The sequence below is a fragment of the Theropithecus gelada genome, chromosome 8, assembly GCF_003255815.1.
Source record: "Theropithecus gelada isolate Dixy chromosome 8, Tgel_1.0, whole genome shotgun sequence".
NCBI classification, from domain to species: domain Eukaryota; kingdom Metazoa; phylum Chordata; class Mammalia; order Primates; family Cercopithecidae; genus Theropithecus; species Theropithecus gelada.
Genome location: NC_037676.1, coordinates 112,663,180 through 112,686,470, shown reverse-complemented (window position 1 = coordinate 112,686,470; position 23,291 = coordinate 112,663,180). Strand labels below are relative to the sequence as shown.

General features: G+C 34.7%; 1 pseudogene; it reads right to left on the bottom strand.

The window, feature by feature from the left end:
* Nucleotides 1-1,631: 1,631 nt before the first annotated feature.
* Nucleotides 1,632-20,735, bottom strand: LOC112630196 (annotated as a pseudogene).
* Nucleotides 20,736-23,291: the final 2,556 nt, after the last annotated feature.

The following is a 23,291-nucleotide window of genomic DNA, read 5'->3' as shown; positions in this document are numbered from 1 at the left end:
AAGACTAGTTTGGAAGAGGAACCACCTGGATTTTATTGTGCTCTCTTCTACTGTTCATTGTAAATTACTGAGAGCATTTTATTTCTCTCCATTATTTCCAGTGTCCAACCAACCGATATGTTCTCTCAATCAATGACAAGATATGTATGCCATTGTTGATGCATTTTTCATATTATATATTTTTGATTTGTCAAGGATTCTGAAGATCTGCTACTTACAAATATTTTCTTTTATCTATTGCCTTGTTTTTAAAATACACACTAAAATGTGCAACAAATTCCCCTCCAAAAGACTTTCCAGTGTCTCAGTTCTTATGTCATTATCACCACTCACATGCACGCATTCACATGCACGCACACATACATGCCTGTAAATGATTTAGCTACTTTTCATAATTCAATCAGGGGGTCCTCAGGTATTCAGGGCTAATTTGCATAGTATAAGTGGAGAAAAAAAGAGAGACGTATTTATATCTTTCCTAAGTGGTCCTTTATAACTATTAAGATGTCCTTAAAATAGAAACTGTAACAGTTGGCATTTTAGAATTTATCCTGCTTTCAGGTGATTTTTCTTTCACACAGTGTTGGGAAAAATATATTTCTGCCAAAAGTATTTAAGACAGTTGATGACAACTATTAAAATAATAGTAGTCCAGTGTCAATCAGAGGTTATTAATACAATTAAATTCAATTTAAAATGTCTTTACAGTGGGCCTAATTAGAGAAAAGCACTGAATTAAATTGTCATAATTACAAAACTTCATCAGGTGGTAAATCCCATAGATAAATAGAGCCATATTCACAAGCATGTGTGTCAATAGAGGTGTGTTTATTATTAAAATAAAAAAATACAGAAAACCATATTTCAGTATGATGCAATGAATACAAATGTTAACTTTGGAAGAAAATACAACTCATAGAGAATTTTAAAAAATTATATTGGAATTATACCATCTTCTTGTTATAATCCAGTACTTAGGTAGGAGTATGAAAGGCCTGGTTAAGTACCTAAGTTAACCATGGTGAGGAAAAGAAGATCAATTTAAATATATATATATATATTAAATTTCTTTAATTGCTGAATGCCTGTTTGGCTAATATTTGAAATATCATTATTTAGTCCCACAACTGATGCATTTTCCTGCTTTCTCATCATTTTGTTTGCAAGTCATCTAAAAGTCTTATTTTCTCATGTATTTAACACATTACCAAAATGGAGCTGTGTTGTTATCCTACAGTATAACGTTGGAATCCTATGCTGTAATCACACGGGATAATATTGGAAAAATAGAAGTATTTAAATTATTTATTTACCTGTATTTTATTTTTTTGAGACAGAGTCTCACTCTGTCACCCAGAGTGGAGTGCAGAGGCATGATCTCGGCTCACTGCAACTTCTGCCTCAGGGTTCAAGAAATTCTCATACCTCAGCCTCCCGAATAGCTATTACTACATGTGCACCACCACAACTGGCTATTTTTTTTTTTTTTTTTTTTTTTGGTATTTTTAGTAGAGATATGGTTTCACCATGTTGGCCAGGCTAGTCTTAAACTCCTGGCCTCCAGTGATCCTCCCACCTTGGCCTCCCAAAATGTTGGGATTACAGATGTGAGCCACCACACCCAGCCTAAATTATTTTTGAATGATATTTTTTCCTTCTATTTTCAAATTACTTCCAACAGTTTCTAAAGACATGGTCACGGCTGCCTGAAACATGGCTTATTCACTCATGTCACCTAGATCATTCTCAAATGCTCCTGAACTTGTTGTGGTCAGTCTTTCAGATGGATATGAAATTTGTCCTGGTGAATCTACCTGGTGCTGCTGCTGCTGCTGATGCTGCTTTTCAAATAGGTTTCTCTTGTCTTCCAAAGTTCTTTCGAAGTGAGATTTGTCCCTGAGGTCTATGGAACATCTTGAGATAAATTTGTGGAATTGCCTTGCATACTTAGCTGAATAGCTCTGCAGAGATGTGCTTCTTCATCTTCCAGGTCAAATACTTGGTGACTTAGTCCCGGAGCCCTCTGCAAATCCTCCTCCTTATCTAACATTTCTGACCCATCATTTGTCTCTAAGACTCATTCCAGGTCTGTTTCATGGAACCTTTGCTGTTAATTTATCTAAGTCTTCTGTAATAAGTTTTGGTCGATGCATTTATTGGAGCCTAATCATCTGCAGGAGTTGGTTGGCCTCACAGTCTGGCAGGTCGTCCTTAACAAGAAATATAGAATAACATTCCTGTTGTAATTGAGCTGAGAAAAGTGCAAGGTATTTATCTGATGTTAAGTCTGAAACCCTCAAGAAAGTATTCGAATTAAACATTGTTCTCCTAACTTTCTAACTGTAAACAAGTATTCTTTGTAATTGCATATAAATTATCTTACATTTATAAAGTTGATCCTGAGCCTTTGATACTCTGGACTATTGAACAAGATTAGGTCTAAACTCCAAATTTGCAAGGCATTGCTTATAATCTGAATAGAGAAAAAACAAAACCAAAGCAAAAAAAACCTGTCACTTCTATTTCTAGAAGGCTACTGTAAAAATGCGTTTCTAGTTTCTTCTCTAGAAACTCTTCCTTCTGCCATTCTCATCCTCTGTTCTTCATCTAGCTGATGTACAATTGAAGATAATTCCACAGGGCTAAAATATTCTCCTTATAATAAATCATGCCAGCAATGTTGAGTACAAAGTAAGCCTTCTTGTTTCTCATGAAAGATTGACTACTTGTTTATTTGTCCAAGAAGCTCCATTTTTTAACCAATTATCTTAATTTCAAAAATTGTTTCACTGTGTTTTCATTTTCCTACTGTGTGTTTTCTAAAACATCTGTTTACACTAAGATATCTTAATTATGCTGTAATGTTTTTTCTTGCTGTGGCATACCAAAATTTCTGTTGAAAAAAAAAATGTATCCCACTTTCTTTAGTTAATGGGCTTGATATTTAATTATCTCCATTGAGTAGTACAAAAATTATATCATATTAAACTGACATCCAAAGGATTCTATGATAATAGTCCAAAATCATAAGGACTACGGGCTTCTAGTAATGGTTATTAATATAGCTCTTTAATGTTTTTAAGACAACCTTCCTAACAGACTTAATTTTCTATTACTGTGAAAATTGCTCTAAACATTATTAATAGCAGCTTAAAACAACAAGCATTTATTATCTCACATAGTTTTTAAGATCAGAAATTCAGTAGTGGTTTATATAGCTGATCCTGATTGAGGATCTTTTATAAGATTTTAGTAAAGCTGTCAGTCAAAGTTCAGTCATCTGAAAGTTGACAGAGACTGATGGACCTGCTTCCAAGGTAGCTCACTTGTATGGTCAGTGGCAGAAAGTCTCGGTTGATTATCACATGAGTCTCAACATAAAGCTGTGCTCCCTTGCAGCTGACTTCTCCCTGATAAGTCACTTAAAAAAGTGAGATACTAATTCACATACCCACTAACAGTGTATAAACATTCCCTTTTCACTACAGCTACACCAACATCTATTGTTTTTGATTTTTTAATAATGCCCAATACCCATACTGGAGTAAGGTTGTATCTCATTGAGGTTTTTAATTTTTATTTCCCTTATGATTAGTGATACTGAGCATTTTAAAAATATTTGTTGGCCATTTTTGTATCTTCTTTTGAGAAATGTCTGTTGTTGTCATTTACCTACTTTTTAATGGGATTATTTGACTTTTTTTCTGGCTGATTTGTTTGACTTCCTTGTAGATTCTGGATATTAGTTTGTATAAAGATATTAGATGTATAAAGATATACATCTTTGTTGGATGTAAAGTTTGCATTTTTTTCCCCAATTCTGTAGACTGTTTATTAAATATTTCTTCTGCTGTGCAGAATCTTTTCAGTTTAATTAGGTCCTATTTATTAGTTTTGGTTTTGTACCCAAAAGAAAAGCAGTCACTATTTTAAAAAGACACCTGCATGCATAGGTTTATTGCAGCAGATTTCACAATTGCAAAGATGTGGAATCAACTTAAATGGCCATCAACCGATGAGTGGATAAAGAAAATGTGGTATATTAACAACATGGAAAAATACTCATAAACAAGAATACAATAATGAATTTTTTAAATATGGAACTGAAGGCCATTATCCTAAGTGAAGTAACTCAGAAATGGAAAATGCAATACTGCATGTTCTTACTTAGAAGTGAGAGCTAAGCTATGGATACACAAAGATGTGCAGAGAGGTATAATAGAAATTGGAGACTCAGAAGGAGGGAGGGTTTGAGGTGGGTGAAGGATGAAAAATCATCTATTAGGTACAATGTACTCTATTCAGGTAATGGATACTCTAAAACTCCAGGCCTCACCACTATACAATTCATTCATGTCACCCAAAACCCCTTGTACTCCTATAACTATCGAAATTACAAAAACAAAAAGAGGCACCAAGATGGAGGTCACAATATATTTTATAACTCAATCACAGAAGCAACATACCATCAATCTCTCATATTCTATTGGCCACATCGATCAACCCTAGTAGAAGGTGGGAATGGACTGTACAATGGAATCAATACTAGGAGGTGGAGACCAATGGAGGTTACCTCAGAGGCAGGCGGCCCCACACATGATCAAGATAAGTCCATATAACTTAGTATTTGAGAACTAGAATAAATTTCCTAAAAGTGTCCTCTAATAAGTCCATCAGGGCTCTAGGTGAAAAATCAGTCAAAAGCCATTTTAAAAATAAGCATAGCTTACATTATTCTATGGCATTTTCTTTTGGTCACCACTCAGTGATTTCTAGGGCCTCTGTTCCACCTGCTGTCCAAAGCAACCAGAGGGACTACATAATGCTAGTCACCTTGATGAGCTCCAAATACTTAATATATCTCCCTCTCTTCCCCAACGCATGAGCCTGAAACTTGAATAGTTATGATGTTGTCCTGAAGACTAAATAATGTGTTTTGAACTAACAACCAATCTTCGAAAAATGTCCTCCCATAAGCAGAATGCAGTTGGAGACAAAGCACAGAAGTTGAATCACACCTAAATACACAGTTGGGAAAAAGGTCTATTGTTATCACCCATGATTCGTGGCTTTGCTCATTTGAAAGTCTGGGTTCTGAAGACTGCTTCCAAGATGAGTCATGTTGATTTAGATGAGATTATCTCTGGCCAAAGTAGCTTTTCACATGATTAAATCAAAAGTCAAAACAGGGTATTTATATTGGCTGGCATGATCAATCCTCACCATCCAAATAGATAAATATTACATAAAGGAGGGAAGAATATGAATAGAATTCAGATGACCCCCTACTACACCCACTAGCACAACAGCACAGAGGCCTAAATGTTATTGTAATCTGTACAGGCAGGAACACCAAAGTCACAGATATTTATTAACATAAGTTTGGATCATAGAATTAGGTAGAGAACCCTGTCAGGTTGAGATTGCTGTCTCAAAACCAGAAGAATTTGAAATGGGTGATAGAGGAGGTAATTTGTAAATTATATGCTATAAACTAGAGTATCCATTTTTAAATCTTTGCTAGTGTTTGCACTTATATTTATATTGTAACAAATTTCCTCCTGTGAAAAGCAGTAAGTATTTTCTACAGAATTCAAACAGAATTGGATGCAAAAATTACTGAAATTTTAGGCAATTTTCCCTTGAAAATGAAATTTGTTTCAGTTGTACAAGAAATATTTGTATTATGTCATATAGGATAAATTTTTTCTAAATAAAAGAAGATTGTATGTATAATTTTGGTTATAGTAGATATTTGTTACTTGTTAATTATCCATTGTGTAAATATCCCTTGAATTGTCAAGGAATCCCTAGTGTGATGGTGGAACTTGAAGCAGGCAGGGCCCCATCCTACATTCACACCCTAATAGCTCATAGACATATAAACTTGGGTTGAGCTTGAATTCACATATTTCTTTCTCAGGCATTGAATGTTAAGGGAGAGTGAAAGTTATTCAAGAAAAGTTTGAGGTTATTTAAGTTAAAATGATGAAATTTCCAAGAGTGGCATTCCTGAGTGATGACAGGGCTGTTTCCACAAACATTAATGTTCAGAGTAGCATCTAGCCAGTCTGTTTCAGTAGCCTGTTGTCTACTGGTTAGTTATCTTGTTCTTGCTTAATTTTTCAGCCTGGTCCTCCAGATTTACCCTAGGAGCAATTTTATATCATTTATTAAGTTATTTTCATTTTCATGTTACATTTTTGGTTTTGCCACCAAGTAGTAGCAATTTGAAAAATGCTGCTTTGATGTATATAGCAAGTATATACTTCTCCTTGATGGGGCTCCAGAATATAAGATAAACAAGTCAACAATCTGTTGATGAAAAGAGAAGAGAAGGAGAAGAGAAAGTGGAAATTATCAGTTTACATTGCACCATGTATCAAGTAAATGTGGGTTTGGAACCTTTATGTCAAATTTATTGCACAATAAAACATAAGAAAGTATTATGGTTGTGTATTTCTTTTTTAGTCTATTTTAAACTGTTAGTAGTTTATTGTACAGTTGGTAGAAGTTGGAGCAGCATATAAAACATTGAATATTGCAGTTAGGTAAGTCCTAGGGTTGTGAAATTTGAAAAGGTTTGCTAAGATTCTTTATTAAATCAAGAGTCAACTTTATAGACTCATAGTGACTCAGAAGATTGTATTTATTTATTTATTTATGTGACAGGGAATGAAACACAGCAATGCCAAAAGATCAAACTGAAAAATAATTTTAATATTTTGTTGAAGAAAATACAAATAATTTTAATCACTTCATCTGCTTTTTCTGAAATTTCTTGTTATACTTGTTTTCTTAATCTATTCTTTTCTTCTTAAGATAGTGTCTCGCTCTATCACCCAGGCTGAAGTGCAGTGGAACAATCATAGCTCACTGCAGCCTTCAACTCCTGGACTCCAGCAATCCTCCCACCTCAGCCTACCTACAAGCTAGGACTACCTGACTCATTTTTTTGTTTGTTTTTCTTTTTTATAGAGACAGGGGTCTCCCTATGTTGCCAAAGCTTGTCTTGAACTCCTGACTTCAAGCAATCCTCCCACCCTGGCTTTCCCAAATTTTGGGAAGTCACAAGTAGGAGCCACTGTGCTCAGCCTCAATTTTTATTTATAAATATCTTGTTGTTAGCTCACCTATAAAGTTATTTTTTGTTTACATTTTTTCCTATGTGACCACATCCAGTTTTACAGCTTTAAATAACATCAATATTCCAATGCTTCTCAAATCTCTGTCTAAATCTGAGCTTTTCTCTGAACTGCAGATTCATATCCACAGCCACATAATATTAGGTGATGGAATCATATGAAATTGATGACATTTGACTCTTTTGGACTCACAAAATACTTATATTGTTCAAATTATCCATATCTTTACTTGGATATTATATACTAATGTCACATTTTACATTTTCAAAACATAGCTCATAATTTCCATCCCCTTAAACTCCTTGTCAAAACTTTTCCGAATTCAGGCTTTTAATCGCAGTAAATGGCAACCCATTTTACACACTTGCTCATAATTGAAACCAAGAAGGTTCTTGATTGGTTATTACTTCACATAACTCTAAATTCAGTTCATTAATAAGCCCTAGTTTTCTACTTCCAACATATTTTATAGCCACTTATTTCTATCTTTAGGAATAAAATCCAGTTAAAGTCACCATTACTTCTTGGATTGGCTATCATTATGGTCTCCTGATTAATTTCCCTGTCTCTACACTTGACCACTTTTAAAGGATCTGTTCTGTTCATAAAAGAGAAGGTATTTTTAAAATGTAATTTGTATCATACCATTCCTATACTAAAAATACTTGTCTCCATATCACATTTAGATAATCAATATTTATTTATTTATTACTTTGGGTAATTTTTATTTTTATATATAATTTCAAAATTACATAAAAGTTAGAATAGAACAAAGAACTTTCATACCTAAACAAAGGGTATACAGATGGTAATTTTTTAAATGTTTCTATCCATTTGTTTTATCACTCCTTGTTTTTTTTTTTTTTTTTTTTTTTTTTGAGACGGAGTCTCGCTCTGTAGCCCAGGCTGGAGTGCAGTGGCCGGATCTCAGCTCACTGCAAGCTCCGCCTCCCGGGTTCACGCCATTCTCCGGCCTCAGCCTCCCGAGTAGCTGGGACTACAGGCGCCCGCCATCTCGCCCGGCTATTTTTTGTATTTCTTAGTAGAGACGGGGTTTCACTGTGTTCGCCAGGATGGTCTCGATCTCCTGACCTCGTGATCCGCCCATCTCGGCCTCCCAAAGTGCTGGGATTACAGGCTTGAGCCACCGCGCCCGGCCACCTCAGCACTTTATCACTCCTTGTTGTTCTCTCCTCCTCCCAACCTTCTTTCTCCTCTCCCTCCTCCACTACACTGATTGTTTTTGGAGCCATCTGACAGCAAGTTGGAGATATCATGACTCTTGACATGATTCACTAAGGACTCAATATTACCTCCTTGGTATGCCTATGCATAACCTAAATCTAATCATGAGGACACATCAAATAAGCTCAATGAGAGGCGCATTCTGCAAAATATTTGGTCTACACACTTCAAAAATTCAAGGCTGTGTAAGAAAACATATATTGATTATTTACCATAGCCTATAAAATGCTACATATTCTGAGTCCAGCTATTTCTCTGACTTCATCCAGCAACACTCATGCCTTTCTCATTATGTTCCAGACACTCCATTGTTTTTCTTTTTTATTTTTCTCCTGCAACATGCCAAGCTTGCTCGCCTCCTTAGTATCTTGCTGGAGCACTCTTATCTTAGATCTCCCTACAGTGATCACCTTCTTGTCATTGCTTTTCCAGTTCAAATTCTATCTAACAGAAGTAACTTCCTTTAGATAGACTTATATTTCTCTCCCACAGTACTCTGTTTTCTTTACCTCATAAAACTTTACTTGAGGTTTAGTATAGTACTTTTACTTTTTATTACCTGGTTTTCCTATCCCCCCTCCCCTTTATCTTCCAGAATACTAATTATTTTACAATTGGGACTTGCCTACCTTGATTACTATTATAAACTCTGCACCATGTTCTAGTAATCTGGTAGTCAATTAATAGACGTGTTGAAAGAATGTAGAAATATATTCCGTAAACTGATAAAATGACATAGACTATATATTCATTTTTAAGAGGTTCATGCACTAAGAAATGTGTAAAGCAATGTATTTTGTTAAATTATAAAATATTTCCTGAATATTTTGTCAGAATTTTTAAATATTTAATAATTCAATCTGATTTTTATATGTATGAATTTTTCTTTTAGTTACCTTGGGTGCACTTACAGGTCTAGTGAACTATCACTTAACTGCCTTGAAAGAAGAGATTGGTGTCAATAATTGAGTTACAGTTGCAAAAGACATAGTACATCTTGTTAAATTTTGAAACATGAGTATGACTTCAAAATAATTATGTAGATTCTGGCTATTAAAGGAAGAGGAAATTAACATGGAAATAATTAATGTGATGTTGTCTTGTATCAATTTAGCTAAACTAGAATTACATAATTTGAAATTCCCTTTCCTTTAAGGTTCTAGTGCAGTGTTGGCCACAAAATAAATTTGTGCATGATTTAGAAGGTGGAAGTGAAGCAGCAGCAGCCCATGTTTAAACTCCGAAACTTGATGTAAAGTTAGGTATGGTTTCAGATAGCTCACATTGTACAAGTCTGCCAGATTATCTTGTTGGCATGAGGAAGTAGTTGGATCTGCAGCACCTGGAGGTCCCACTGAGTCTCTGTCTTCAGCATCTTCAAGTACTTGGCCAAGTGCTTTTGAAATTCCATAGTAAAGTGCATCAACTGTATTGTAGGTCATGAACATTATCAAAGTTGGAGGCTTCAAAGCAGTAAGACAAAAACGCAAGTTCGAATTTCATTTATTCTTATTGATTACAGGCCAACTACATGGATTTTTAGTTTAGTTAGTTGTTGTTGTTGTTGTTGTTGTTGTTTTTCATCATGCTTTGTAGTGATTTAGCTGCCTGGGACAATGTAAGATACAATTTCTAAATTGAAGACAAGTTGCCACATCTGTCCCCTCCTTAAATTAAGAGAGAGGCATGATGTTTATTGAGATTTTTAGATTTCCTAAGTGACAAATATCTCACTGTGGCTTGCTAATCCAAAACTTTTATCAAGTAACCTGAGAAGCTACTAGTTTGGAGTGTGGCTCAAATCAAGAAAAGGCTCTTTAGCAGGTCTAGGTTGCTTGCAAACTGCTCTGCCACTTGGACCATATGACTCAGCAGATCCAATTTTTCTTGACATATCTATGACAACCAGGTATGCTGTACAGAACACTGGGCAGGCATGTGCGGATAATCATAATGCAACTCTAAAGATTTTAACAAAATTATGCCACTCTCTAAGGATAACTATTCTTATTTTAAGAAAAAGATCTGGGCATGTTACAGAGCCTGAGTAGAGACTGAATGCTTGACAATTAGCAACAAATTTATAATGTGAACATCATGAAAAGGATGTTGTCTGACTGACCGAACCATAAAATTAGGTGAGCACAGCAGCACTTCATCATCAAGCAAAATTGTTATATATGAGATTGAGTTCAAGTAAGTCCTGCAGGCTCAAATAAGGCATCTTAGAAAGTGGTCCACATGTCCATTGTTCATATGCCTGTTAAATTGCTTCCTCACTTTCAATACTTGTTATGGTTTCTTATGTCCATTAGACCAAAAACAATACTCTAGCCCATTTATAAATGATTCTACATAATATGTTGATACTACCTGATTGTGGAGCACTACAAAGTTTTAGCTTCATACTGGAAAATCATTTTTAAAATAATGATAAAGGAAAATCTTTCCAGTTGGCAGAATTTTGAGCAGTACACCTGATTGTTCATTTTACCAAGAAGAAGAAATGCCAGATGTAATGATCTGAAGTCATTCATGACAAGTGGCAAATTATCTGGTTGGATGGTCAGGGATATGGAAGGAACACAATTGGGAAACTGGTGACAAGGAATTCTGGGAAGAATTATGTAGATAAGCTTCCTCTGAATGGGCACAAAATCTAATGATATTTGTGTTCCGTATGAAGGAAAACCAAAAACCATTTCAGCAGATGGCAATCTTCAAACCCATATGGACAAGTGGAACTGTTCTGTGGATGCAAATCAGTCTATCTGCCCAGATATCTCTGTTGTCGCCCAGTGGGCATAGGAACTTAGTGGTTATATCAGCAGGGATGGATGTTATGCTGTGCTTAGTAATATGGGGCTTTGACAGCCAGCTTGATCTGGCTAACTATGGGTGAGTGACCAACATGCCAACAGCAGAGATCAATAACAAGCTCTAATACTGTGCCATTCCCCAGGGGGATACTGGCATGCTGATTACGTTCAACAGCTTTCATTGTGAAAAGGGCAGTGCTTTGTTGTCTCTAGAAGAGATACTCTGGTATTAATTTAACTTCCTTATCCAAAATGCTTTAGTTAAACTCATCATCTATGGACTTATCAAATACTTTAATGACCTCCTGAGTATTCTTCACATCATTCCTTTTGAACAGGGAACTTATTTTGTAACAAACAAAGTTAGGCAATGAGCTCATACTTGTTGACATAACTAGTCTTACCATTTCCCTCACTACACTGAAGCAGGTAGCCTGAGAGCATGATGGGTTAGCTGTTTCTGACTACTCAGTTATGGTACCAGCTGGGCAGCAAACACCTTGCAGACTGAAATAATGTCCTTCATAATATGGTATATGCTTCATATCAGAAACCACCATATAGTTTTTATGTTCTCCTATTCAAAATTCACTGTCTAGAAATCAAAGGGTGAAAATGAGAGTCATTTCTATTACCTCTATTTCTATTACCTCTTGTATTCACTCGTGACATTTTGCTTTTCTTTCTCAAATTCCTAGAATTTGAGGCTCTGCAAAACACAGGTGTTTGTTTCCATGGGATAATACTTTCACCAGAGGACACAACAATGATAAGCTTTTGGAGAACTATACTGCAAACTTTAGAGAATGGAACATGTTAGAATTTGGAGAGGAGGATAATTATCATTCAAAACAAGAGTGTTAGAAAAGACCTCATAGACAAAATAATATTTAAACAGAGATTTAAAGTGGGATACAATGCCATGAAGAACTCTGGGAGGTAGACTTCCCAGCAGAGGGAACAAAAGCGCAAAGTCCTCAATACAAGATCATGCTTCACGTGTTCGAGATCGCCCATTCTTAACATTTGTAGAGTCATGGACCAAAGTACAAATGGAGGTTTATAAACCATATATTTAAATATTTTAAAAAGATAAATCAAGTTAAGAAATCACTATAATCTGTATTTGACAATTAAACCTTTATAATGACCTGGCATTTGGGACTCTGAAATTCCACACAGGAGCATATACCATTGTGGGAAGGGCAAGCCCTCAAAGTGGGACAGCAGACTGATATTCACCTCCTTTCTTTTTCCACCCTGGGCTTTTGTATCACACCACAAAGGGTCACATGTGTTTGTGGGAATTTATCTTCCATATCCAAACTCTTATTTACTTCCGAATGAACACAGCCTTTGGCGACTCTTTGGGCCACCACACTTGTGAATATGGTCCAGGGAAGAGACTTGTGAAGGCCCTGGAGGTGGGATTAGAATCTTTTTCATAGGGAATTATGGGATTCCAGGTGTTTGTAGCATATACTAGAATGGGTATGTGCATTGGTACATTCTCTGTCTCCACAGACTCCCATTTAGGGGAAGAGTATTGCTATAGGAAGGCCGACTAGAACCACTTAAAATACCCAGCTCAGAAAAGGAGATCCTTCTTTATCTAATGGCAGTAGCAGTTTGAGGACAATCCACCAGGCCATGTGACTGCAGTAGAGTTAGCAAGAAAGAATGTGCTAGATAAAGTTATAGAGAAGTAGGAGCTAGAACAAAATTGTGAGTGGTTATCAGCCCCAGTTGCCCATTAAGATCACTACGAAAGTACCATTACTTGGTTAGCAACTCCACAAATTCTGATTCAGTTGATCTGGGCTAAGGTTTAGTCATAACAAATTTAACAAGCCCTGGTGACTGAATGTAGAGCCAAATTTGAAAACCATTTATATATACACTTTGCTTTTCTCTCTGAGATAGGAAATTATTGGATAATTTTGATTAGAAGAGTGCCAAAAAGAGTGCACATTCAAAAGGAAATTAATATAGCAGCAGGATGAAGAAAAGTTTCTAGGGAGTATAGAGGAGATGTAGTGAGATCAGTTTAGGAGGCTACTGAAACAATACTGGGAAGAGATAATGATGCTTTAGACCAAAATGGAAACACTAATAGAATTCTAGATGATAATACTGATAAAGAAGTCTGAAGTTCAGGATAACTCAATATATGTACTTTTTAAAATAAAATAACTGCATCTACAAGATTTTGGAATAGTACAGCTTTTAGACAGGTTTATACAGTCTCAGCTTTTCAACAGTGAAACTTGTACAGAGTTGCAAATAATAATAATCTTTTCACTTATTTATAAATATTCATGATAGCCAAAAAATATTTAAAATGATATGGAAACATGATAAATCATATTTGTACCTTGCTGTTTATACCAGCTCTAGATAAATTCTATGTGCATTATAACACATTAAATACCATTTGAGTTACTAGGTTAAAAAATATATATATACACACAATAGAGCCTCAAATGGTTCATAATTTTTCTAGCTTACAACTCATAAAAACTCATTATTAATGTCAAAATTAATGAAGACAGATTTTTTTGCCAAATGGTAAAAAATTGCATGCTTTCCAAATCTATGGTTAAGTTAGTAAAAATGTGATTTTTGAATAAACTGGCTCCAAATCATTATTTAAGTACACTTTAGAAATATTATCAGCTTTTAATAATTTTATTACAATTAAAAGTATGGACTTATTCCCTAGGTAAGAGAACTAGGGCAGGTGGGAGAATTTAAGGGGGAATGATGAGAAGAAATGTTGAGGTATACTATTATTTTAAAATGCAATAACTGAAATTACAAACCTTCAGATCTGTTTCTCTCTGTTACTTGCCTCATGTTAATATTGTTTATGAATATGCTGCAACATGTGCACTGTCAGAATAAAATCTAGAAAAGGCCCTCAATGCCTAAGCATTTCAATTCATGCTTTTACCAATCTATTTTTCATGTTATATTTTTATTGTGTCCTATTAACCCCATTAATACAGGAGGAATTCCTGCCTTAGGATTATGAAGATGGTTGAACACATGACTCTTAACACTGGACAGATGAAATGGACAGCAGTTCATTAGTCACTTACACTCACAGTCCAGTGGAGGAGGACAACCCATACCATATTTGGCAGTTGCACTTGGGAATGGAATGACCAACCAGGTACTGTGGGATGCAGGCTTTGTAGAATCTAGAGTAGAGTGACTTTTGATTTCCTTGTGGGGAAGTCCTTGTGTTGTTTGCATAATTGTGAATGCTGACAGGAAACTGAAACCCACCAGTCAGAGATAAGCAGAAAGTGTACCTGTTCTCTGAGATAAGGAGGTTTCTTTGGCTAGGTGTCCTTATCTGCAAGAGTAGAGCAGGCAGGAATCTTGCCAATTAGGTCATTTGGGGCCCCTCCTCATTTTACCAAATGTCAATGCAGCACATATTTAATTTTAGACCTCACGCCACAAGTTACATGGAACCACTATATATTACTTAACCATAATCTCTATTTATCTATCTATCTATCTATCTATCTATCTATCTATCTATCTATCTATGCATCTATCCACCTACCTATCTACAACATTTAGGGAGAGGATGAATCCTCTGTGGCCTCTTCACATCTTTGATAAGAAGATGCTCTTGGCAGCTACATGTGGAGCTGAAATGTGGCCAAACTGCCCAAGCCAACAGGGAGACCCAAGAACAAGAAATAAATGCCTAATGCTGTATGTGTCTGATTTTTGGAGATGATCATTTAAATTACTTAACAGAAGCTGAGTAATGCAGTAATCAATACAAAGTATTTTAACATGAATATGTAAATGATTAGAAGAATTCATATTAATAATCTATGGAGTACATACATATGGGTTTCTGATTATCTGATTTAATTTTTATAAAAAACAAATATATCTGACTATGTCTCACTCTGGGTAAGCCACACGCTGTTACAGTTTCTTTATTGCATTCACCTTTTTTCAGAATACACGCAGAATTTGAGCAGTAAATTTCAATTTGTATATTGCTTTGTAAATAAATACATAGATGGATAGATGGATAGATAGATAATTGATTGATAAACTATAAGGACTTAGCCCATGTAATCATAAAGGCAGGCAAGTCCCAAGACCTTCAGGATAAGTCAGCAACCTGGAGAATTGATGGTGCCATTCTAGTCCAAAGACTGGCAGCCTGGAGACCCAGGAATAGCCAGTGTTTCAGTTCTAGTGTGAAAAAAAACAAGTGTTCCAGTTCAAAGTCCATCAAGCAAGAAGAGTTCTCTTTTACTTGGCTGGTGGGAGGCAAGAATTGGCCTTTCTCTACTATTTAGGCCTCCAACTGATCGAATGAGACTCACTGATATTAAGGGGGCAATCTGCTTTACTCAGTATATTCATTTAAATGTTAATCTTATCCAAAAACAAACACTCCAACAGAAAAACCCAGAATAATATTTGACCAAATATCTGTGTACTCTGTGACCTAGTCAAGTTGGCACATAAAATTAGCCACCACATTATGTAACCCAAACCTATCTGGAACAATATTATCACTATGATATGAGAATAAGGGAAGGTTAGTGTACAATTCCACTGTAGGCAGAAGGCAGATAAAATGAAAATCACATTCCTATGGAAGTACCTGTATCACAGACAGGTTAATATCCAGCAGGCTAGAGGTAGAATTTAGAATTGACTAATTTAAACTGTGCTAGAGTTGGTTTTTATCTCATGTTCAATAATTAATTTTCACCAAATCGTATGAGAAAATGATACAAGAATTTGTTTTTGATGTTACGAAAAACTAATTTTTCTTCAATAATCTTTTTTTTTTTTTTTGCATCTGTTAAATCAATTAACTCTAAATAATATGTTACTGGGAAAAAAGTCCACAAATAAGATGTCATAAAAATATTGAATTATTAAATGATAGACAAATAGGCTTAATTAATCTACTTTTTTTTTCTTTAGAGACAGGGTCTCTAAGTATTTAAGTAGTTTAATAAACTCCTTTTCTCTCTCCCAGGCTGAAGTGCAGTGGTGCTATCATAGCTTACTGCTACCTCAAACTCCTGGTGTCAAGCAGTCCTCCTACCTCAGCCTCCCAAATACCTGGGACTACAGGCATGTGCCACAACAGTTGGCTAATTAAAAAAAATAAATAAATAACAGACAGGATTTTGCTGTGTTGCCCAGGCTGGCCTCAGACTCCCGGCTTCAAGGGATCCTCTTGTCTATACCTCCCAAAGCACTGGGATTTACAGGTCTGAATTTAAATATAGTTTTATTCAACTAGATAGTCTCATCTTAAATATTTTTCTTGACAATAGCATGACCAAATTTTCAGTATAATAATATCACATTATTTTCCAAGAGATTTGACATTTTTATCAAATTGACTATTGCAATGAAAATTAATGACTAAATTTTCAAGTGTTTTAAAATAATTATATATTTGGTCAAAAGGAACATATTATGCATACACAATATTATCAATATCTAAAAAAGGCTCTGTGAAATATTGTGGCACATAGAATTCAAACTAATAAAACTGGCATAAGCAAATATTTATTTTATAACTTACTTTATAATTTTAACCATTAAAAGTAGGCATACATGTATATTATTGTGATTATGCAACAAAATTGTAAAAGTATGGAAAAGTTGAAAAATGTGAAAATACATTAATCAAAATATTAGGAATAAATATTTCTGGATTCTGGGATTATGTCAATTTGTATTCTTATCTTTTTTGTTTATTTTAATTTATTGAAAATTAACATCACAAATACTAGTATTTACAATAATATTATCAATAAATAGCAAATCTTTTTCCTTCTGATTGATTGTTTATAATGTATCTGTTTCCTAAAGTATGTAGTTAATTCCAATAATATTTTTGTGGATCTATCATGTGTCACAAGTGCACAATCATTCTGATCACAATTATAACAATCTAATATTTTAATTTCTAATACATTACTTTTACAACACATTCATCTGATAGTTATTATTTCTGTTTCATTGATTAAATTATACTGGGAAAATAATTACCCTTATATGCTGGTGTCAATATGGTTCTCTTCTTCCTCACCTGACATTGGAAAACATTTCAAAAATAAAATTATAGATTTAAGGAAAGAATGTGAAAGCAACTACAATGGAAATTTTCAAAAATATAGTAAAAAGAAGAAAAGTATAATAAAGGCTGTGAATGCATCAGCAGCTTCAACAAGTAAATATCAACAAGTGACTGTTTTATTTCATTTGTATCCACAGTTATATCACTCATAGAGAATTATTTTTGGGAAAACTCAGATTTTTTGTACATACATCCCAAAATAATCAAAGATGTATTTCTTAAGAAAGGCATCTTTTTAATAGGAGAGCCCTAATGTTTACTACCTATCTGTAGATGAGAGCAATCTAATAATACCATCAACTACACAGTCCAATTTAAAATTTTCTAATTTTCTCATAGTTTTAAATAGTTGATTGATTTGAGTAAATATCCAAGTATGTTACTATATTATTGATTTACTTCCTTAAAGCATCTTATAATTAACAGATCTCCTTCAATTATGTTTTCATTATCATGAAGAACATACTAAATGCATTTTTGGAACAGAATAAAGTCCAACATTCTATTACTTTGTGTCAATCCACTGAAATTGCTTATTATATTTCCATTTATTTTACATTTTTGTAAAAAAGTTCAACTTATATTTTAAATATGGAAAGTATATGTGCAGATTTGCTGCATGGGAATATTGCATGATGCTGAGGTTTGCAGTACAAATCCCATCACCAAGATAGTTAGCATATTACCTAAGGGGTAGTTTTTTAACCTACCCTCTCCCTTCACCCTGTAGTAGTCTCTATTGTTTCTCTATTCATGTACACGCATATGTTTGTTCAATGCCTAGCTCTCATTTACAAGAAAGACTATGAAGTATTTGATTTTTCTCTTCCTGTGTTAATTTACTTAGGATAATGGCCTACAGCTCCATTCATCGTGCTGCAGAGGATAATTGGTTTATTCTTTTTGATGGCTTCATAGTATCCCATGGTATGTATGTATCACAGTTCCTTTATCCAATCTACTGTTGATGGGTACCTGGAGTGATTCCATATGCCTACTATTGTGAATAGTGTAGCAATGACCATATGAGTGCATGTCTTTTTGGTAGAATAACATATTTTCTTTTGGATATATCTACAGTAATGGGATTGCTCGGTCAAATGGTAGTTCTGTTTTAATTTTTTTTGGAAAATCTCCAGACTATTTTCCACAGTGGCTGGAGTAATTTGCATTCCAAACAACAGTGTTTAAGCATTCCCTTTTCTCTGCAGCCTCACTAGCATCTGCTGTTTTTTGACTATTTAGTAATAGCCATTCTGACTGGTATGAGATAGTATCTCACTGTGGTTTTGATTTGCATTTTTCTGATGACTACTGGTGCTGAGCATTTTTTATATGTTTCTTGGCTACTTTAATATTCTCTTTTGAAAAGTTTTGCACACTTTATTAATAAGGTTGTTTGGTTTTTGCTTGTTGATTTGTTCAAGTTTCCTATAGATTCTGGATATTAGGCCTTTGTCAGATGCATAGTTTGCAAGTATCTTCTTTCTTCCATTCTGTAGGTTGTCTATATGCTCTGTTGGTATTTTCTTTTGCTGTGCAGATGCTCTCTGGTTTAATTAGATCCCAGTTGTCTTTGTTTGACTTTAATGTCATAATCTTATAATGCAATAGCTATAGAATAGAAACATACCATATTCAGAATTTAGTAAGATAAAATATGTTTTATAAACTACTTTCTTAGATTTACTCTCATATATCATAAGTGTTTTCAACATAAACATACATGAAAAGAAAACATTTAACAAAGTTATGGTATCTGAATAATGAGTATCTTTTACTTCATAAAGGAAGTAGCTGTGGTCACTAAGTATACAATATATTATAGTTATGGTATATACACTAGTGTTAATAAAGAAGAATGGTCTGACCATTTCCTTCAACTCTAGTTGAAGAAAAATCATAGCAACCTGGTCTCATTTCTTGTTTGCTACTGAAAGCAAAATCACTGTGTTTTGATTAATAATTATCTCTAAAATTTTAAGTGTGTACAAGTGAGGTGAAACGCAGTGGGATAGAGAGGCACAGCATGTCTAATTGAGAAAACTGCATGATCAACAATACTGTGTTATAGAAAGAGACAGACAGAAATCAATTTAGCAGAAAATTGGCCTATGACTGATTAACAAAACAAAGATAAATAAGACTAAAATCTTAGTTGACAATATTTCATGTAACAGCAGAAACATACAATGTTCATGTTTCTAAGTCTGAAAAGTACAAAAAGATGATGAAAATAGAAGTAATAGTAGTAATAAATTGTCAAAGCATCACAGTAAAATGATCAACTTTCTAATTCAAGGGTAAAAACTCATCAGAAGAAATAAAAATGCATGGTCTTCAGTGGAAAATGCTTTTCAAATATGTTTCGTGATACCAGCTCAGGTCATGACTCTTAGCTTATCTTGTTTAGTCTGTCAAAAACTGGTGACTAAGAATCTAAGCGTTGACTAATGTAGGAAAAAAAAAGTGCTTGTTTTGTCTTGTTTTGTTTTGTTTTGTTTTGTTTTGAGACGGAGTTTCACTCTTGTTGCCCAGGCTGGAGTGCAATGGTGCAATCTCAGCTCACTGCAACCTCCACCTCCTGGCTTCAGGAGATTCTTCTGCCTCAGCCTCCCAAGTAGCTGGGATTCAGGCATGCGCCACCACGCCCAGCTAATTTTGTATTGTTAGTAGAGACAGGCTTTCACCATGTTGGTCAGGCTGGTCTCAAACTCCTGACCTCCGGTGATCCGCCAGTCTCGGCCTCCCAAAGTGCTGGGACAGGCGTGAGCTACCACACCTGGCCGAAAGTGCTTTCCAAAAAGTGGTTACACCGTAACTGAGAACATGTTTTTTAGTTGTTGGTGTTTAGGTTTTAGGTGCATTCAAACACATATATTTTAAATGATAATCAGTTGATAAATCGGTATACATACTGTGCAATACTCATTAATCTGTTGTAATCAGGATATCTGATGTATTTTATGGTTTAGAACCAGATTTTCTTTAATACAAAAAATCCCTCAAATTTTGACATAATGGAGTATGGTTTATTTTATAGATAAGGAAGTTGAGATTTGAAGAGAATAACCTTCTTACATGAATAAGAATATATGACCCAGAGAGTTTGCCACAGATCATACTCATTATGCTTTTTGATCAAGAGCAAGACTGTTCAGAAAACATTATGCTAGGCTTCATTACACCGTGTGTTTTAGTGTTTGTCTTATTTTAAAAAGGCTTTGATTTTAACCAGCAGAATTGTATTTTATCATTTTGTATCACACATATACACATTCCTTCTGGGAACTGTGAACCTGAGATTAAGCCACCTTGGCTTGACTCTGGTCCTACCTGGTTCCCTCTGCTGCTGGTGGCCTCTGCCAATGTCTTCATCTTCAACATCATTTGTTACTCAGTAACTCTTACTCCTTCTTCCTTTGGCTCCAGTGACATGTTCTCTGCGTTTTCCTAATTCTTCCTCACTCATTCATATTTTTCTTAGTTATATCCTATTTCTTTTCTCTATTTTTAAAACTAAAAGTGATCAAATCCTCTTTTATATAGACCTTTACTGGTGATGACGATTTTTTCCCACCTCAAACCTCATCTTTCCTCCAACCTTAGAAATAGCACTGTCATTTACCAGGTTGTACAACATCTTGAAATCTACCTCGACTCCTTGATTTTTCTCAAGCCCATTCTCATTTGTCAAATGTAGGATTTTGTTTTTGAAGCATATCCATTTTGACAGATTTCTTCATTGATGTTCTTATAATATTTTTAATCTTCCAACAAAGGTCCATTTCTCTTTTGTCTCTATATATTTCGTGCTTCTAGAAGTGCTGTTATTTTGTCATTCAAATAACAACTGTGTTCTGATAATTCCTGAATCTGTATCTTCAAGCCAAAACACTGTTCATATAAAATCTGTATCACCAGTCTCATTTCTGGGATGCCTACTTGCATATTTCATATATATCTAATAATGATAGAATATAAAATTATTGAGTGCTTATTATGTACCTGGCCCTAATCTGAATGTTTCATTCTAGTTTTTCTTTGAACAATCACAGTAACACTGTACTTTTGTTTCTATTGATATCTGTACTTGATCTTGGAAAGTTAAATAACACACTCAAAATTCACAATAAATGATAGCACTGGATTGTTAAACTCACATAATCTAGCCCCACAGAGAACATCTACACAGCAGGCTCACTTAAAAATGCAGAAAAAGCAATTCATTATTTCCCTTTTCTCAATCTACTTTGTCTCAATAACTCAAGAACCATTAAAGACAGTAAGACTATCTTTATAGGGGATTTAGCTAGAAAAGCTGGGGCATATTCTACTCCATCCTACCCTCCTTTATGGCCACTCAGTCCTACACATATCTACTAAATCATGATGTATTGCCAATTCTAAAGCCTACTTATCATTTAAATTTGTTCACTTTTCTCTACCCTTGCTTATCCAAGTTCAGATAACTATCACCTTTCAAAACGTTCACAGCTTCTCAACACATCCTGTTGCCATCAAGGTAGACTACCTCTTATTTCTTTTCTACACTGTAGGCTACACAATTTTAATAAAATATTCCCACGTCTTCTTGAGCTTTAAATACTTCAATTGATGTGTCTTTTAATTAAAGTACAAAAGTAATAAATGTAACTTATAAGGTGCTCATGATCTGGCTCCCTCTTCCTGAAACACTTGATCCTCTCATTTAGTTTGGTTAATATTTACTGGTATACAAATCTCAGTTTGGAAGTTGCTGTCGTCAGGCAATGTCCTTAACCCTCTTCCTACCACCCAAATAATGGGTAGGTAGCCAAACCTTGCTCTTCTAGCGCCTCATAATCTCCTCTACACTTACCCTGCTTAGGCAAAGGTGATAGTTTATTTTCTATGACTCTCACTGGAATTCAAGCTCAATGTGGGAAGGGTAGTGTCGCTTTTGTTCGCCACTGAGTAAAAATCTCTGCCAATGTTTGTTGTGTTGTAGGCACTCATTAAATATTGCTTGAGTGAATGAATTAATACATTATTAAATTATATTCATTTGTTTCCTAATTTTTTATATATCTTTACTTTCAATTTAAACTTTAAGTTTAATTGAAATTAATTGCACATACACAACTCTCTAATATGTTTTCCTGGTGCTGATATTTTACAAATTCAAATTATTGTCCTTTCCAGATTCAGCTTTTAATTTATGACCTAGGTTTAGGAATGGTGTACATTTGTATTGAATGTCTTCCTCAATACAAGTTTGTTTTGTATATACTAAAAAAAATTCTTAAGTGAGATGATTTAATGTAGGTATTTAAATATTGCACTGTAAAGGGCATGTTAAATAATAATCCAATGAGTGAATGTTGCTTGTCTTCTATTTTACACCTCTTCTGTGAGCTGTTTATGAAATCCAATAGATAGAGGGTTTAGTGACTGTACATCACTAACCTTCCACACAGCCTTGTCAGTTCAATTTTTCATCTTTCTATTTTTACCCTCCTTCATCTCAGTAAAATTGCTATGGGCTACTGATCTTGAATCAAATTTATCTGAAATTCAAATATAATGAAAATGAGAGCTGATAAATGGAAACTAGTCATAGCTATCACTTTAGATCTTAGGCAAATAAATTCAAGTTATGGAACATCCACGCTTGTGCCTGCAATAATAGGAGCAACAAGATAAATTAATACAGTAGTGAATTGCAACTAATTAGTGTCCATATAATACTATTTGAATATAGTAATTGTTTAAACATCCAATGATTTAAGTTGTTTCTGTCATTCAATGTCTTACTTTAGCTACTGAAGATTTTTTTTTTTTTTTTGAGACGGAGTCTCGCTGTGTCTCCCAGGCTGGAGTGCAGTGGCGTGATCTCGGCTCACTGCAAGCTCCGCCTCCCGGGTTCACGCCATTCTCCCGCCTCAGCCTCCC